Below are 18,037 nucleotides of genomic sequence, written 5' to 3'. Positions count from 1 at the left end.
AAAAGAGCGGGAGAGAGGAGGACCCAGAGACAGACAGAAGGCAGCTTCTAAAAGGGTGGGAGAGAGGAGGACGTGGAGACAGACAGACAGCAGCATCTAAAAGAACGGGAGAGACGGGGACGCGGAGACACACAGACAGCAGCATCTAAAAGAGTGGGAGAGAGGAGGACCCGGAGACAGACAGACAGCAGCATCTAAATGAGCGGGAAAGTGGACGACCCTGAGTCAAACAGACAGCACCATCTAAAAGAGCGGGAGAGAGATGGACCCGGTGACTGACACACAGCAGCATCTAAAAGAGTGGGAGAGAGGAGGACCTGGACACAGACACACAGCAGCATTTAAAAGAGTGGGAGAGAGGAGGACCCAGAGACAGACAGACAGCAGCATCTAAAAGAGTGGGAGAGAGGGGGACCCGGGGACAGACATGCAGCAGCTTCTAAAAGAGCGGGAGAGAGGAGGACCCGGAGACAGAGCAGCACCTAAAAGTGTGGGAGAGGTGACAACCCGAGACAGACAGACAGCAGCATCTAAAAGAGCGGGAGAGAGGATGACCCACAGACGGACAGACACCAGAATCTAAAAGAGTTGGAGAGAAGAGGGTACAGAGACAGACAGACAGCAGCATCTAAAAGAGTGGGAGAGAGGAGGACCCGGAGACAGACAGACAGCAGCATCTAAAAGAGTGGGAGAGAGGAGGACCCGGAGACAGATAGACAGCAGCATCTAAAAGAGTGGGAGAGAGGAGGACCCGGAGACAGGCAGACAGCAGCATCTAAAAGAGTGGGACGGGGAGGACCCGGAGACAGAGCAGCACCTAATAGAGTGGGAGAGGTGACGACCCGAGACAGACAGACAGCAGCATCTAAAAGAGCGGGAGAGAGGATGACCCACAGACAGACAGACAGCAGAATCTAAAGGAGTGGGAGAGAAGAGGTTACAGAGACAGACAGACAGCAGCATCTAAAAGAGTGGGAGAGAGGAGGACCGGAGACAGACAGACAGCAGCATCTACATGAGTGGGAGAGAGGAGGACCCGGAGACAGAGAGAAAGCAGCATCTAAAAGAACGGGAGAGAGGAGGACCCTGAGACAGAGTAGCACCTAAAAGCGTGGGACAGGTGATGACCCGAGACAGACAGACAGCAGCATCTAAAAGAGCGGGAGAGAGGAGGACCGGAGACAGACAGATATCAGCATCTAAAAGAGCTGGAGAGAGAAGGACCGGAGACAGAGCAGCATCTAAAAGAGTGGGAGAGAGGAGGACACGGAGACAGACAGACAGCAGCATCTAAAAGAGCGGGAGAGAGGAGGTCCCGGAGACTGACAGACAGCAGCTTCTAAAAGAGCGGGAGAGAGGAGGACCGGAGTCAGAGCAGCATCTAAAAGAGTGGGAGAGAGGAGGACACGGAGACAGACAGACAGCAGCATGTAATAGAGCGGGAGAGAGGATGACCCTTAGACAGAGCAGCACCTAAAAGAGTGGGCGAGGTGACGACCCGAGACAGACGGACAGACAGCAGCATCTAAAAGAGTTGGAGAGAGGAGAACGGGAGACAGCCGGCACCTAAAAGAGTGGGAGAGGTGACGACCCGAGACAGACAGACAGCAGCATCTAAAAGAGCGGGAGAGAGGAGGACCCGGAGGCAGATAGACAGCTGATTCTAAACGAGTGGGAGAGAGGCGGACACAGAGAAAGACAGAGAGCAGCATCTAAAAGAGCGGGAGAGAGGAGGACCCGGAGACAGACAGACAGCAGTTTCTAAAAGAGTGGGAGAGAGGAGGACGCGGAGAGAGACAGACAGCAGCATCTAAAAGAGCGGGAGAGAGGGGGACGTGGAGACAGACAGACTGCTGCATCTAAAAGAGTGGGAGAGAGGAGGACACAGAAACAGACAGACAGCAGCATCTAAAAGAGTGGGAGAGAGGAGTACCCGGAGACAGACAGACAGCAGCATCTAAAAGAGTGGGATAGAGGAGGACCCGGAGTCAGACAGACATCAGCATCTAAAAAAGCGGGAGAGAGGAGGGCCCGGAGACAGACAGACAGCAGCATCTAAAAGAGCGGGAGGGAGGAGGGCGTTGGGACAGACAGGCAGCAGCATCTAAAAGAGTGGGAGAGAAGAGGACCCGGAGACAGAGCAGCGCCTAAAAGAGTGGGAGAGGTGATGACCCGAGACAGACAGACAGCTGCATCTAAAAGAGCGGGAGAGAGGAGGAGACGGACAGCAGCATCTAAAAGAGTGGGAGAGAGGATGACCCACAGACAGACAGGCAGCACCATCTAAATGAGTGGGAGAGAGGGGGACCCGGAGACAGACAGGCAGCAGAATCTGAAAGAGTGGGAGAGAAGAGGACCCGGAGACAGACAGACAGCAGCATCTAAAAGAGCGGGAGGGAGGAGGACCCGGAGACAGACAGAAAGCAGCATCTAAAAGAGCGGGAGAGTGGAGGACCTGGAGACAGAGCAGCACCTAAAAGAGTGGGACAGAGCAGGACCCGAGACAGACAGACAGCCGCATCTAAAAGAGTGGGAGAGAGGAGGACGCGGAGACAGACAGACAGCAGCATCTAAAAGAGTGGGAGAGAGGAGGACCCGGAGACAGACAGACAGGAGCATCTAAAAGAGCGGGAGAGAGGAGGACCCGGAGACAGACAGACAGCAGCATCTAAAAGAGTGGGAGAGAGGGGGACGCGGAGACAGAAAGACAGCAGCACCTAAAAGAGTGGGAGAGAGGGGTACCCGGAGACAGAGCAGCACCTAAAAGAGTGAGAGAGAGGAGGACCCGAGACAGACAGACAGCAGCACCTAAAAGAGTGGGAGAGTGGAGGATGCGGAGACAGACAGACAGCAGCATCTAAAAGAGTGGGAGAGAGGAGGACCCGGAGACAGACAGACAGCAGCATCTAAACGAGTGGGAGAGAGGAGTACCCGGAGACAGACAGACAGCAGCATCTAAAAGAGTGGGAGAGTGGAGGATGCGGAGACAGACAGACAGCAGCATCTAAAAGAGTGGGAGAGAGGAGGACCCGGAGAAAGACAGACAGCAGCATCTAAAAGAGTGGGAGAGAGGAGGACCCGGAGACAGACAGACAGCAGCATCTAAAAGAGCTGGAGAGAGGAGGACCGGAGACAGAGCAGCACCTAAAAGAGTGGGAGAGGTGACGACCCAAGACAGACAGACAGCAGCCTCTAAAAGAGCAGGAGAGAGGAGGACCCGGAGACAGACAGACAGCAGCATCTAAAAGAGTGGGAGAGAGGCGGACCCGGAGACAGATAGACAGCTGCTTCTAAAAGATTGGGAGAGAGGAGGACGTGGAGAGAGACAGACAGCAGCATCTAAAAGAGCGGGAGAGAGGTGGACGCGGAGACAGACAGACAGCAGCATTTAAAAGAGTGGGAGAGAGGAGGACACAGAAACAGACAGACAGCAGCATCTAAAAGAGTGGGAGAGAGGAGTACCCGGAGACAGACAGACAGCAGCATCTAAAAGAGCGGGAGAGTGGACGACCCGGAGTTAGACAGACAGCAGCATATAAAAGAGCGGGAGAGAGGAGGGCCCGGAGACAGACTGAAAGCAGCATATAACAGAGCGGGAGGGAGGAGGGCATGGGGACAGACAGACAGCAGCATCTAAAAGAGTGGGAGAGAGCAGCACCCTGAGACACACAGACAGGAGCATCTTAAAGAGTTGGAGAGAAGAGGACCCGGAGACAGAGCAGCGCCTAAAAGAGTGGGAGAGGTGATGACCCGAGACAGACAGACAGCTGCATCTAAAAGAGCGGGAGAGAGGAAGAGACGGACAGCAGCATCTAATAGAGTGGGAAAGAGGGGGACGCGGAGACAGACAGACAGCAGCATATAAAAGAGTGGGAGAGAGGAGGACCCGGAGACAGACAGACAGCAGCACCTAAAGGAGCGGGAGAGAGGCGGACACAGAGACAGACAGACACCAGCATCTAAAAGAGTGGGAGAGAGGAGGACCGGAGACAGAGAGACAGCAGCATCTAAAAGAGCGGGAGAGAGGAGGACCCAGAGGCAGACAGACAGCCGCATGAAAAAGAGCGGGAGAGAGGAGGACCCTGAGACAGAGCAGCACCTAATAGAGTGGGAGAGGTGACGACCCGAGACAGACAGACAGCAGCATCTAAAAGTTTTGGAGAGAGGAGGACCGGAGACAGAGCAGCACCTAAAAGAGTGGGAGAGGTGACGACCTGAGACAGACAGACAGCTTCATCTAAAAGAGCGGGAGAGAGGAGGACCCGGAGACAGATAGACAGCCGCTTCTAAAAGAGCGGGAGAGAGGAGGACACAGAGAAAGACAGATAGCAGCATCGAAAAGAGCTGGAGAGAGGAGGACCGGAGACAGAGCAGCACCTAAAAGAGTGGGAGAGGTGACGACCCGAGACAGACAGACAGCAGCATCTAAAAGAGCGGGAGAGAGGAGGACACGGAGACAGACAGATAGCAGCATCTAAAATAGCGGGAGAGAGGAGGTCCCGGAGACAGACAGACAGCAGCTTCTAAAAGAGCGGGAGAGAGGAGGACCCGGAGACAGACAGAAAGCAGCATATAAAAGAGTGGGAGAGAGGAGGACCCGGAGACAGACAGACAGCAGCACCTAAAGGAGCGGGAGAGAGGCGGACACAGAGACAGACAGACACCAGCATCTTAAAGAGTGGGAGAGAGGAGGACCGGAGACAGACAGACAGCAGCATCTAAAAGAGCGGGAGAGAGGAGGACCCGGAGGCAGACAGAAAGCAGCATGTAAAAGAGCGGGAGAGAGGAGGACCCTGAGACAGAGCAGCACCTAAAAGAGTGGGAGAGGTGACGACCCGAGACAGACAGACAGCAGCATCTAAAAGTGTTGGAGAGAGGATGACCGGAGACAGAGCAGCACCTAAAAGAGTGGGAGAGGTGACGACCTGAGACAGACAGACAGCAGCATCTAAAAGTGCGGGAGAGAGGAGGACCCGGAGACAAATAGACAGCTGCTTCTAAAAGAGCGGGAGAGAGGAGGACACAGAGAAAGACAGATAGCAGCATCTAAATGAGCTGGAGAGAGGCGGACACAGAGACAGACAGACACCAGCATCTTAAAGAGTGGGAGAGAGGAGGTCCCGGAGACAGACAGACAGCAGCATCTTAAAGAGCGGGAGAGTGGAGGACACAGAGACAGACAGAAAGCGGCATCTAAAAGAGCGGGAGAGAGGAGGACCCGGAGTCAGAGCAGCATCTAAAAGAGTGGGAGAGAGGAGGACTCGGAGACTGACAGACAGCAGCATCTAAAAGAGCGGGAGAGAGGAGGACTCGGAGACAGACAGACAGTAGCATCTAAAAGAGCGTGAGATAGGAGGACCCCGAGACAGTTAGATGGCAGCATCTAAAAGAGTGGGAGAGAAGAGGACCCGGAGGCAGACAGACAGCAGGATCTAAAAGAGCGGGAGAGAGGAGGACCCGGAGACAGACAGACAGCATCTAAAAGAGCGGGAGAGAGGAGGACACAGAGACAGACAAACAGCAGCATCTAAAAGAGCGGGAGAAAGGAGGACCCGGAGACAGAGCAGCATCTAAAAGAGCGGGAAAGTGGTCGACCCAGAGTCAGACAGACAGCAGCATCTAAAAGAGCGGGAGAGAGGAGGACCCGGAGACAGACAGACAGCAGCATCTAAAAGAGCGGGAGAGAGGAGGATTCGGAGACAGACAGACAGCAGCATCTAAAAGAGTTGGAGAGAGGAGGACCCGGAGTCAGACAGACAGCAGCATCTAAAAAAGCGGGAGGGAGGAGGGCGTGGGGACAGACAGGCAGCAGCATGTAAATGAGCGGGAGAGAAGGGTACACGGAGACAGAGCAGCGCCTAAAAGTGTGGGAGAGGTGATGACCCGAGACAGACAGACAGCTGCATCTAAAAGAACGGGAGAGAAGAGGAGACGGACAGCAGCATCTACAAGAGTGGGAGAGAGGATGACCCACAGACAGACAGGCAGCAGCGTCTAAAAGAGCGGGAGAGAGGAGGACCCGGAGACAGACAGCGGCATCTAAAAGAGTGGGAGAGAAGGGGACCCGGAGACAGACAGACAGGCAGCAGAAACTAAAAGAGTGGGAGAGAAGAGGACCCGGAGACAGACTGAGAGCAGCACATAAAACAGTGGGAGAGAGGAGGTCCCGGAGACAGACAGACAGCAGCTTCTAAAAGAGCGGGAGAGAGGAGGGCGTGGAGACAGACAGAAAGCAGCATCTAAAAGAGCGGGAGAGTGGAGGACCCGGAGACAGAGCAGCACCTAAAAGAGTGGGAGAGAGGAGGACCCGAGAGAGACAGACAGCAGCATCTAAAAGAGTGGGAGAGAGGAGGACGCGGAGACAGACAGACAGCAGCATCTAAAAAAGCGGGAGAGAGGAGGGCCCGGAGACAGACAGACAGCAGCACCTAAAAGAGCGGGAGGGAGGAGGGCGTGGGGACAGACAGGCAGCAGCATCTAAAAGAGTGGGAGAGAAGAGGACCCGTAGACAGAGCAGCGCCTAAAAGAGTGGGAGAGGTGATGACCCGAGACAGACAGACAGCTGCATCTAAAAGAGTGGGAGAGAGGATGACCCACAGAGAGACAGGCAGCACCATCTAAAAGAGCGGGAGAGAGGGGGACCCGGAGACAGACAGACAGGCAGCAAAATCTAAAAGAGTGGGAGAGAAGAGGACCCGGAGACAGACAGAGAGCAGCACGTAAAAGAGTGGGAGAGAGGTGGACCCGGAGACAGACAGACAGCAGCTTCTAAAAGAACGGGAGAGAGGAGGACCCGGAGACAGACAGAATGCAGCATCTAAAAGAGCGGGAGAGTGGAGGACCCGGATACAGAGCAGCACCTAAAAGAGTGGGAGAGAGGAGGACCCAAGACAGACAGACAGCAGCATCTAAAAGAGTGGGAGAGAGGAGGACGCGGAGACAGACAGACAGCAGCATCTAAAAGAGCGGGAGAGAGGAGGACCCGGAGACAGACAGACAGCAGCATCTAAAAGAGTGGGAGAGAGGGGGACGCAGAGACAGACAGACAGCAGCACCTAAAAGAGTGGGAGAGAGGGGGACGCGGAGACAGAGCAGCACCTAAAAGAGTGGGAGAGAGGAGGACCCGAGACAGACAGACAGCAGCATCTAAAAGAGTGGGAGAGTGGAGGATGCGGAGACAGACAGACAGCAGCATCTAAAAGAGTGGGAGAGAGGAGGACCCGGAGACAGACAGACAGCAGCATCTAAAAGAGTGGGAGAGAGGAGGACCCGGAGACAGACAGACAGCAGCATCTAAAAGAGTGGGAGAGAGGAGGACCCGGAGTCAGTCAGACAGCAGCATCTAAAAAAGCGGGAGAGAGGAGGGCGTGGGAACAGACAGGCAGCAGCATCTAAAAGAGTGGGAGAGAAGAGAACCCGGAGACAGAGCAGCGCCTAAAAGAGTGGGAGAGGTGATGACCCGAGACAGACAGACAGCTGCATCTAAAAGAGCGGGAGAGAGGAGGAGACGGACAGCAGCATCTAAAAGAGTGGGAGAGAGGATGACCCACAGACAGACAGGCAGCAGCATCTAAAAGAGTGGGAGAGAGGAGGACCCGGAGACAGACAGACAGCAGCTTCTAAAAGAGCGGGAGAGAGGAGGACCCGGAGACAGAGCAGCACCTAAAAGAGTGGGAGAGAGGAGGACCGGAGACAGACAGACAGCAACATCTAAAAGAGTGGGAGAGTGGAGGATGCGGAGACAGGCAGACAGCAGCATCTAAAAGAGTATGAGAGAGGAGGACCCGGAGACAGACAGACAGCAGCATCTAAAAGTGTGGGAGAGAGGAGGACCCGGAGACAGACAGACAGCAGCATCTAAAAGAGCGGGAGAGAGGAGGACACAGAGACAGACAGACAGCAGCATCTAAAAGAGTGGGAGAGAGGAGGACCCGGAGACAGACAGACAGCAGCATCTAAAAGAGTGGGAGAGAAGAGGACCCGGAGACAGACAGACAACAGCATGTAAAAGAGCTGGAGAGAGGAGGACCCAGAGACAGAGCAGCAGCTAAAACAATGGGAGTGGTGACGATCCGAGACAGACAGACAGCAGCATCTAAAGGAGCTGGAGAGAGGAGGAACGGAGACAGAGCAGCACCTAAAAGAGTGGGAGAGGTGACGACCCAAGACAGACAGACAGCAGCATCTAAAAGAGTGGGAGAGAGGCGGACCCGGAGACAGACAGCAGCTTCTAAAAGAGTGGGAGAGAGGAGGACCCGGAGACAGATAGACAGCTGCTTCTAAAAGAGTGGGAGAGAGGAGGACGTGGAGAGAGACAGACAGCAGCATCTAAAAGAATGGGGGAGAGGAGGAAACGGAAACAGACAGACAGCAGCATCTAAAAGAGTGGGAGAGAGGAGTACCCGGAGACAGACAGACAGCAGCATCTAAAAGAGCGGGAGGGAGGAGGGCGTGGGGACAGACAGGCAGCAGCATCTAAAAGAGTGGGAGAGAGGAGTACGCGGAGACAGACAGAAAGCAGCATCTAATAGAGTGGGAGAGAGCAGCACCCTGAGACACACAGACAGGAGCATCTAAAAGAGCTGGAGAGAAGAAGACCCGTAGACAGAGCAGCGCCTAAAAGAATGGGAGAGGTGATGACCCGAGACAGACAGACAGCTGCATCTAAAAGAGCGGGAGAGAGGAAGAGACGGACAGCAGCATCTAATAGAGTGGGAAAGAGGGGGACGCGGAGACAGACAGACAGCAGCATCTAAAAGAGCGGGAGAGAGGAGGACCCGGAGACAGACAGAAAGCAGCATATTAAAGAGTGGGAGAGAGGAGGACCCGGAGACAGACAGACAGACAGCAGCACCTAAAGGAGCGGGAGAGAGGCGGACACAGAGACAGACAGACACCAGCATCTAAAAGAGTGGGAGAGAGGGGGACGCGGAGACAGAGCAGCACCTAAAAGAGTGGGAGAGAGGAGGACCCGGAGACAGATAGACAGCTGCTTCTAAAAGAGTGGGAGAGAGGAGGACGTGGAGAGAGACAGACAGCAGCATCTAAAAGAATGGGGGAGAGGAGGACACAGAAACAGACAGACAGCAGCATCTAAAAGAGTGGGAGAGAGGAGTACCCGGAGACAGACAGACAGCAGCATCTAAAAGAGCGGGAGGGAGGAGGGCGTGGGGACAGACAGGCAGCAGCATCTAAAAGAGTGGGAGAGAGGAGTATGCGGAGACAGACAGAAAGCAGCATCTAATAGAGTGGGAGAGAGCAGCACCCTGAGACACACAGACAGGAGCATCTAAAAGAGTTGGAGAGAAGAGGACCCGGAGACAGAGCAGCGCCTAAAAGAGTGGGAGAGGTGATGACCCGAGACAGACAGACAGCTGCATCTAAAAGAGCGGGAGAGAGGAAGAGACGGACAGCAGCATCTAATAGAGTGGGAAAGAGGGGGACGCGGAGACAGACAGACAGCAACATCTAAAAGAGCGGGAGAGAGGAGGACCCGGAGACAGACAGACAGCAGCACCTAAAGGAGCGGGAGAGAGGCGGACACAGAGACAGACAGACACCAGCATCTAAAAGAGTGGGAGAGAGGAGGACCGGAGACAGACAGACAGCAGCATCTAAAAGAGCGGGAGAGAGGAGGACCCGGAGGCAGACAGACAGCAGCATCTAAAAGTGTTGGAGAGAGGAGGACCGGAGACAGAGCCGCACCTAAAAGAGTGGGAGAGGTGACGACCTGAGGCAGACAGACAGCAGCATCTAAAAGAGCGGGAGAGAGGAGGGCCCGGAGACAGATAGACAGCTGCTTCTAAAAGAGCGGGAGAGAGGAGGACACAGAGAAAGACAGATAGCAGCATCTAAAAGAGCTGTAGAGAGAGGAGGACCGGAGACAGAGCAGCACCTAAAAGAGTGGGAGAGGTGACGACCCGAGACAGACAGACAGCAGCATCTAAAAGAGCGGGAGAGAGGAGGACACGGAGACAGACAGATAGCAGCATCTAAAGTAGCGGGAGAGAGTAGGCCCCGGAGACAGACAGACAGCAGCTTCTAAAAGAGCGGGAGAGAGGAGGTCCCGGAGACAGACAGAGAGCAGCATCTTAAAGAGCGGGAGAGTGGAGGACACAGAGACAGACAGAAAGCGGCATCTAAAAGAGCGGGAGAGAGGAGGACCCGGAGTCAGAGCAGCATCTAAAAGAGTGGGAGAGAGGAGGACTCGGAGACAGACAGACAGCAGCATCTAAAAGAGCGGGAGAGAGGAGGACTCGGAGACAGACAGACAGCAGCATCTAAAAGAGGGTGAGATAGGAGGACCCGGAGACAGTTAGATGGCAGCATCTAAAAGAGTGGGAGAGAGGAGCACCCGGAGACAGACAGACAGCATCTAAAAGAGCGGGAGAGAGGAGGACACAGAGACAGACAAACAGCAGCATCTAAAAGAGCGGGAGAAAGGAGGACCCGGAGACAGAGCAGCATCTAAAAGAGCGGGAAAGTGTACGACCCAGAGTCAGACAGACAGCAGCATCTAAAAGAGCGGGAGAGAGGAGGACCCGGAGACAGACAGACAGCAGCATCTAAAAGAGCGGGAGAGAGGAGGATTCGGAGACAGACAGACAGCAGCATCTAAAAGAGTGGGAGAGAGGAGGACCCGGAGTCAGACAGACAGCAGCATCTAAAAGAGTGGGAGAGAGGAGGACGCGGAGACAGACAGACAGCAGCATCTAAAAGAGCGGGAGAGAGGAGGACCCGGAGACAGACAGACAGCAGCATCTAAAAGAGTGGGAGAGAGGGGGACGCAGAGACAGACAGACAGCAGCACCTAAAAGAGTGGGAGAGAGGGTGACGCGGAGACAGAGCAGCACCTAAAAGAGTGGGAGAGAGGAGGACCGAGACAGACAGACAGCAGCATCTAAAAGAGTGGGAGAGTGGAGGATGCGGAGACAGACAGACAGCAGCATCTAAAAGAGTGGGAGAGAGGAGGACCCGGAGACAGACAGACAGCAGCATCTAAAAGAGTGGGAGAGAGGAGTACCCGGAGACAGACAGGCAGCAGCATCTAAAAGAGTGGGAGAGAGGAGGACCCGGAGTCAGTCAGACAGCAGCATCTAAAAAAGCGGGAGAGAGGAGGGCCCAGAGACAAACAGACAGCAGCATCTAAAAGAGCGGGAGGGAGGAGGGCGTGGGGACAGACAGGCAGCAGCATCTAAAAGAGTGGGAGAGAAGAGAACCCGGAGACAGAGCAGCACCTAAAAGAGTAGGAGAGGTGATGACCCGAGACAGACAGACAGCTGCATCTAAAAGAGCGGGAGTGAGGAGGAGACGGACAGCAGCATCTAAAAGAGTGGGAGAGAGGATGACCCACAGACAGACAGGCAGCAGCATCTAAAAGAGTGGGAGAGAGGGGGACCCGGAGACAGACAGACAGGCAGCAGAATCTAAAAGAGTGGGAGAGAAGAGGACCCGGAGAGAGACAGAGAGCAGCACATAAAAGAGTGGGAGAGAGGAGGACCCGGAGACAGACAGACAGCAGCTTCTAAAAGAGCGGGAGAGAGGAGGACCCGGAGACAGAGCAGCACCTAAAAGAGTGGGAGAGAGGAGGACCCGAGACAGACAGACAGCAGCATCTAAAAGAGTGGGAGAGTGGAGGATGCGGAGACAGACAGACAGCAGCATCTAAATGAGTGGGAGAGAGGAGGACCCGGAGACAGACAGACAGCAGCATCTAAAAGAGTGGGAGAGAGGAGGACCCGGAGACAGACAGACAGCAGCATCTAAAAGAGCGGGAGAGAGGAGGACACAGAGACAGACAGACAGCAGCATCTAAAAGAGTGGGAGAGAGGAGGACCCGGAGACAGACAGACAGCAGCATCTAAAAGAGTGTGAGAGAAGAGGACCCGGAGACAGACAGACAACAGCATGTAAAAGAGCGGGAGAGAGGAGGACCCTGAGACAGAGCAGCAGCTAAAAGAATGGGAGTGGTGACGACCCGAGACAGACAGACAGCAGCATCTAAAAGAGCAGGAGAGAGGAGGACCCGGAGACAGACAGACAGCAGCATCTAAAAGCGTGGGGAGAGGCGGACCCGGAGACAGACAGCAGCTTCTAAAAGAGTGGGAGAGAGGAGGACCCGGAGACAGATAGACAGCTGCTTCTAAAAGAGTGGGAGAGAGGAGGACGTGGAGAGAGACAGACAGCAGCATCTAAAAGAATGGGAGAGAGGAGGACACAGAAACAGACAGACAGCAGCATCTAAAAGAGTGGGAGAGAGGAGTACCCGGAGACAGACAGACAGCAGCATCTAAAAGAGCGGGAGGGAGGAGGGCGTGGGGACAGACAGGCAGCAGCATCTAAAAGAGTGGGAGAGAGGAGTACGCGGAGACAGACAGAAAGCAGCATCTAATAGAGTGGGAGAGAGCAGCACCCTGAGACACACAGACAGGAGCATCTAAAAGAGTTGGAGAGAAGAGGACCCGGAGACAGAGCAGCGCCTAAAAGAATGGGAGAGGTGATGACCCAAGATAGACAGACAGCTGCATCTAAAAGAGCGGGAGAGAGGAAGAGACGGACAGCAGCATCTAATAGAGTGGGAAAGAGGGGGACGCGGAGACAGACAGACAGCAGCATCTAAAAGAGCGGGAGAGAGGAGGACCCGGAGACAGACAGAAAGCAGCATATAAAAGAGTGGGAGAGAGGAGGACCGGAGACAGAGCCGCACCTAAAAGAGCGGGAGAGGTGACGACCTGAGACAGACAGACAGCAGCATCTAAAAGAGCGGGAGAGAGGAGGACCCGGAGACAGATAGACAGCTGCTTCTAAAAGAGCGGGAGAGAGGAGGACACAGAGAAAGACAGATAGCAGCATCTAAAAGAGCTGGAGAGAGGAGGACCGTAGACAGAGCAGCACCTAAAAGAGTGGGAGAGGTGACGACCCGAGACAGACAGACAGCAGCATCTAAAAGAGCGGGAGAGAGGAGGACACGGAGACAGACAGATAGCAGCATCTAAAGTAGCGGGAGAGAGGAGGTCCCGGAGACAGACAGACAGCAGCTTCTACAAGAGCGGGAGAGAGGAGGTCCCGGAGACAGACAGAGAGCAGCATCTTAAAGAGCGGGAGAGTGGAGGACACAGAGACAGACAGAAAGCGGCATCTAAAAGAGCGGGAGAGAGGAGGACCCGGAGTCAGAGCAGCATCTAAAAGAGTGGGAGAGAGGAGGACTCGGAGACAGACAGACAGCAGCATCTAAAAGAGCGGGAGAGAGGAGGACTCGGAGACAGACAGACAGCAGCATCTAAAAGAGCGTGAGATAGGAGGACCCGGAGACAGTTAGATGGCAGCATCTAAAAGAGTGGGAGAGAGGAGCACCCGGAGACAGACAGACAGCAGCACCTAAAGGAGCGGGAGAGAGGCGGACACAGAGACAGACAGACACCAGCATCTAAAAGAGTGGGAGAGAGGAGGACCGGAGACAGACAGAGAGCAGCATCTAAAAGAGCGGGAGAGAGGAGGACCCGGAGGCAGACAGACAGCAGCATGTAAAAGAGCGGGAGAGAGGAGGACCCTGAGACAGAGCAGCACCTAAAAGAGTGGGAGAGGTGACGACCCGAGACAGACAGACAGCAGCATCTAAAAGTGTTGGAGAGAGGAGGACCGGAGACAGAGCCGCACCTAAAAGAGTGGGAGAGGTGACGACCTGAGACAGACAGACAGCAGCATCTAAAAGAGCGGGAGAGAGTAGGACCTGGAGACAGATAGACAGCTGCTTCTAAAAGAGCGGGAGAGAGGAGGACACAGAGAAAGACAGATAGCAGCATCTAAAAGAGCTGGAGAGAGGAGGACCGGAGACAGAGCAGCACCTAAAAGAGTGGGAGAGGTGACGACCCGAGACAGACAGACAGCAGCATCTAAAAGAGCGGGAGAGAGGAGGACACGGAGACAGACAGATAGCAGCATCTAAAGTAGCGGGAGAGAGGAGGTCCCGGAGACAGACAGACAGCAGCTTCTACAAGAGCGGGAGAGAGGAGGTCCCGGAGACAGACAGAGAGCAGCATCTTAAAGAGCGGGAGAGTGGAGGACACAGAGACAGACAGAAAGCGGCATCTAAAAGAGCGGGAGAGAGGAGGACCCGGAGTCAGAGCAGCATCTAAAAGAGTGGGAGAGAGGAGGACTCGGAGACAGACAGACAGCAGCATCTAAAAGAGCGTGAGATGGGAGGACCCGGAGACAGTTAGATGGCAGCATCTAAAGAGTGGGAGAGAGGAGCACCCGGAGACAGACAGACAGCATCTAAAAGAGCGGGAGAGAGGAGGACACAGAGACAGACAAACAGCAGCATCTAAAAGAGCGGGAGAAAGGAGGACCCGGAGACAGAGCAGCATCTAAAAGTGCGGGAAAGTGGACGACCCAGAGTCAGACAGACAGCAGCATCTAAAAGAGCGGGAGAGAGGAGGACCCGGAGACAGACAGACAGCAGCATCTAAAAGAGCGGGAGAGAGGAGGATTCGGAGACAGACAGACAGCAGCATCTAAAAGAGTGGGAGAGAGGAGGACCCGGAGTCAGAAAGACAGCAGCATCTAAAAAAGCGGGAGGGAGGAGGGCGTGGGGACAGTCAGGCAGCAGCATGTAAAAGAGCGGGAGAGAAGAGTACGCGGAGACAGAGCAGCGCCTAAAAGAGTGGGAGAGGTGATGACCCGAGACAGACCGACAGCTGCATCTAAAAGAGCGGGAGAGAAGAGGAGACGGACAGCAGCATCTAAAAGAGTGGGAGAGAGGATGACCCACAGACAGACAGGCAGCAGAATCTAAAAGAGCGGGAGAGAGGAGGACCCGGAGACAGACAGAGAGCAGCACATAAAACAGTGGGAGAGAGGAGGTCCCGGAGACAGACAGACAGCAGCTTCTAAAAGAGCGGGAGAGAGGAGGACCCGGAGACAGACAGAAAGCAGCATCTAAAAGAGCAGGAGAGTGGAGGACCCGGAGAGAGAGCAGCATCTAAAAGAGTGGGAGAGAGGAGGACCCGAGACAGACAGACAGGAGCATCTAAAAGAGTGGGAGAGAGGAGGAGGCGGAGACAGACAGACAGCAGCATCTAAAAGAGTGGGAGAGAGGAGGACCCGGAGACAGACAGACAGGAGCATCTAAAAGAGGGGGAGAGAGGAGGACCCGGAGACAGACAGACAGCAGCATCTAAAAGAGTGGGAGAGAGGGGGACGCGGAGACAGACAGACAGCAGCACCTAAAAGAGTGGGAGAGAGGGGGACCCGGAGACAGAGCAGCACCTAAAAGAGTGGGAGAGAGGAGGACCCGAGACAGACAGACAGCAGCATCTAAAAGAGTGGGAGAGTGGAGGATGCGGAGACAGACAGACAGCAGCATCTGAAAGAGTGGGAGAGAGGCGGACCCGGAGACAGACAGCAGCTTCTAAAAGAGTGGGAGAGAGGAGGACCCGGAGACAGATAGACAGCTGCTTCTAAAAGAGTAGGAGAGAGGAGGACGTGGAGAGAGACAGACAGCGGCATCTAAAAGAGTGGGAGAGAGGAGGACACAGAAACAGACAGACAGCAGCATCTAAAAGAGTGGGAGAGAGGGGTACCCGGAGACAGACAGACAGCAGCATCTGAAAGAGCGGGAGAGTGGACGACCCGGAGTTAGACAGACAGCAGCATCTAAAAGAGCGGGAGAGAGGAGGGCCCGGAGACAGACAGACAGCAGCATATAAAAGAGCGGGAGGGAGGAGGGCGTGGGGACAGACAGAAAGCAGCATCTAAAAGAGTGGGAGAGAGGAGTACGCGGAGACAGACAGAAAGCAGCATCTAATAGAGTGGGAGAGAGCAGCACCCTGAGACACACAGACAGAAGCATCTAAAACAGTTGGAGAGAAGAGAACCCGGAGACAGAGCAGCGCCTAAAAGAGTGGGAGAGGTGATGACCCGAGACAGACAGACAGCTGCATCTAAAAGAGCGGGAGAGAGGAAGAGACGGACAGCAGCATCTAATAAAGTGGGAAAGAGGGGGACGCGGAGACAGACAGACAGCAGCACCTAAAGGAGCGGGAGAGAGGCGGACACAGAGACAGACAGACACCAGCATCTAAAAGAGTGGGAGAGAGGAGGACCGGAGACAGACAGACAGCAGCATCTAAAAGAGCGGGAGAGAGGAGGACCCGGAGGCAGACAGACAGCAGCATGTAAAAGAGCGGGAGAGAGGAGGACCCTGAGACAGAGCAGCACCTAAAAGAGTGGGAGAGGTGACGACCCGAGACAGACAGACCGCTGCATCTAAAAGAGCGGGAGAGAGGAGGACCCGGAGACAGATAGACAGCTGCTTCTAAAAGAGTGGGAGAGAGGAGGACACAGAGAAAGACAGATAGCAGCATCTAAAAGAGCTGGAGAGAGGAGGACCGGAGACAGAGCAGCACCTAAAAGAGTGGGAGAGGTGACGACCCGAGACAGACAGACAGCAGCATCTAAAAGAGCGGGAGAGAGGAGGACACGGAGACAGACAGACACCAGCATCTAAAAGAGTGGGAGAGAGGAGGACCGGAGACAGACAGACAGCAGCATCTAAAAGAGCGGAAGAGAGGAGGACCCGGAGACAGACAGACAGCAGCACCTAAAGGAGCGGGAGAGAGGCGGACACAGAGACAGACAGACACCAGCATCTTAAAGAGTGGGAGAGAAGAGGACCGGAGACAGACAGACAGCAGCACCTAAAAGAGCGGGAGAGAGGAGGACCCGGAGGCAGACAGAAAGCAGCATGTAAAAGAGCGGGAGAGAGGAGGACCCGGAGACAGACAGACAGCAGCATCTAAAAGAGCGGGAGAGAGGAAGAGACGGACAGCAGCATCTAATAGAGTGGGAAAGAGGGGGACGCGGAGACAGACAGACAGCAGCATATAAAAGAGTGGGAGAGAGGAGGACCCGGAGACAGACAGACAGCAGCACCTAAAGGAGCGGGAGAGAGGCGGACACAGAGACAGACAGACACCAGCATCTAAAAGAGTGGGAGAGAGGAGGACCGGAGAGAGACAGACAGCAGTATCTAAAAGAGCGGGAGAGAGGAGGACCCGGAGGCAGACAGACAGCAGCATGTAAAAGAGCGGGCGACAGGAGGACCCTGAGACAGAGCAGCACCTAAAAGAGTGGGAGAGGTGACGACCCGAGACAGACAGACAGCAGCATCTAAAAGTGTTGGAGAGAGGAGGACCGGAGACAGAGCAGCACCTAAAAGAGTGGGAGAGGTGACGACCTGAGACAGACAGACAGCAGCATCTAAAAGAGCGGGAGAGAGGAGGACCCGGAGACAGATAGACAGCCGCTTCTAAAAGAGCGGGAGAGAGGAGGACACAGAGAAAGACAGATAGCAGCATCTAAAAGAGCTGGAGAGAGGAGGACCGGAGACAGAGCAGCACCTAAAAGAGTGGGAGAGGTGACGACCCGAGACAGACAGACAGCAGCATCTAAAAGAGCGGGAGAGAGGAGGACACGGAGACAGACAGACACCAGCATCTAAAAGAGTGGGAGAGAGGAGGACCGGAGACAGACAGACAGCAGCATCTAAAAGAGTGGGAGAGAGGAGGACCCGGAGACAGACAGACAGCAGCACCTAAAGGAGCGGGAGAGAGGCGGACACAGAGACAGACAGACACCAGCATCTTAAAGAGTGGGAGAGAGGAGGACCGGAGACAGACAGACAGCAGCACCTAAAAGAGCGGGAGAGAGGAGGACCCGGAGGCAGACAGAAAGCAGCATGTAAAAGAGCGGGAGAGAGGAGGACCCGGAGACAGACAGACAGCAGCATCTAAAAGAGCGGGAGAGAGGAGGACACAGAGACAGACAGACAGCAGCATCTAAAAGAGTGGGAGAGAGGAGGACCCGGAGACAGACAGACAGCAGCATCTAAAAGAGTGGGAGAGAAGAGGACCCGGAGACAGACAGACAACAGCATGTAAAAGAGCGGGAGAGAGGAGGACCCTGAGACAGAGCAGCAGCTAAAAGAATGGGAGTGGTGACGACCCGAGACAGACAGACAGCAGCATCTAAAAGAGCT

Source organism: Cetorhinus maximus, chromosome X (genome assembly GCF_964194155.1).
Source record: "Cetorhinus maximus chromosome X, sCetMax3.hap1.1, whole genome shotgun sequence".
NCBI classification, from domain to species: Eukaryota; Metazoa; Chordata; class Chondrichthyes; order Lamniformes; family Cetorhinidae; genus Cetorhinus; species Cetorhinus maximus.
Note: the sequence above shows the minus strand (reverse complement) of the source record.